This window comes from Phytophthora parasitica (assembly GCF_000247585.1).
Source record: "Phytophthora parasitica INRA-310 unplaced genomic scaffold supercont2.4, whole genome shotgun sequence".
In the NCBI taxonomy this organism is placed as follows: Eukaryota; Oomycota; class Peronosporomycetes; order Peronosporales; family Peronosporaceae; genus Phytophthora; species Phytophthora nicotianae.
The window spans coordinates 740,300-741,748 of NW_008648990.1; positions in this window are offsets into that span (position 1 = coordinate 740,300).

Below are 1,449 nucleotides of genomic sequence, written 5' to 3' on the forward strand. Positions count from 1 at the left end.
GGGTCATTGACTATCGCTTGGTGAATGCCTCCTCGGATGTGGCTAAGATCCCGCTACCGCACATCGAACAACTCTTCGATCGCATGGTGGGTGCTGTGGTCTTCTCGATTCTCGACCTAGCGAGTGGATACCATCAGATGCGCATGTCTCCGACGTCAAAGCAATACACGGCATTCAGGACGAACCATGAGATCTATCATTGGAACGTGGCGCCCATGGGTCTGGCCGGCACGTGGACCCGTCTGATGTGCAAGCTGTTGAGTCATCTACTGTTCGTGGTCGTGTACCTTGACGACATCTGTATCTTCTCGCGATCGATGGCTGACCACGTTGAGCACTTACGGCAAGTCTGCAAAGTCCTTCGCGCTAACAAGCTTTACGCCCGTCCTGACAAGTGCGACTTCGGGCAACCCTCGGTTGACTTCCTGGGCCACACCATCTCTGCTGATGGGTTGCACGTGGATGCTCGCAAGACTCGAGTCATCGCAGAGTGGGCCGAGCCTTGCAACATTAAGGACCTCCAACGCTTCTTGGGCCTCGCCGGGTACTATCGTCGCTTCATCCACCAGTTTTCAACGTTGGTACTGCCTCTGAGCTCTCTGGCCAAGAAGGATGTTGCTTGGGTATGGAATGAACACCAGCGCCAGGCGTTCAATGCCATTAAGCTCGCGCTCCAGCACGCACCGGTGCTTCGTCTGCCAGACTTTGAAAAAACATTCATCGTGACAACGGATGCCAGCCATGCGTGCATTGGCGGAGTTCTCTCTCAAATGCATGATGGCAACGATCTCCCCGTGGCTTTCTTCAGCAAGAAGCTGGGACCTCACGAGCTGAACTGGCCTGTTCACGAGAAGGAGCTCTTTGCGATCAAGCAGGCGCTTACACGTTGGCGTCATTACCTCCATGGAGTCTCGTTTGAAGTGTATACAGACAACGCGGCGTGCAAGTGGTTTTTGCAGCATCCACGCCTATCTGGCCGCCTGGCCCGCTGGCTCGACTTCTTTGCGTCCTTCCAGTTTACTCTGCATCGTCGTCCAGGAGCTTTGAATGTCGTCGCGGACGCGTTGTCGCGTCCCCCCGACACTACATCAAGTCTGGGGGAGGGGCAGGAGGATTGTGAGCCCAAGGCCGAGCCGATTGCTGTGTGTACGACGTGTTTGACCTCTACCACATGCACGAACATTCGCGACGTGGTCTCGCGGCGTACCATGGCTACGGCGAAGCTCCAAAGCATACCGTCCCGGGATCAAGCTCTGATGCTTGCCGTCAAACAGCCGGCCACAAAGGTGCTTGGCGTTGGCACCGCCCAGTGGCGCATGAGGTTGAACGCAGCGTCAATGGAGGACAGCACGGTGATCAGCTCACTCCAGCTGGATAACCGAACGAAGCGGGCGTTTCAGAAGGCATACAGCAGAGATCCAGTCTTCAAGCCACTGTGGAAGTTCAGAC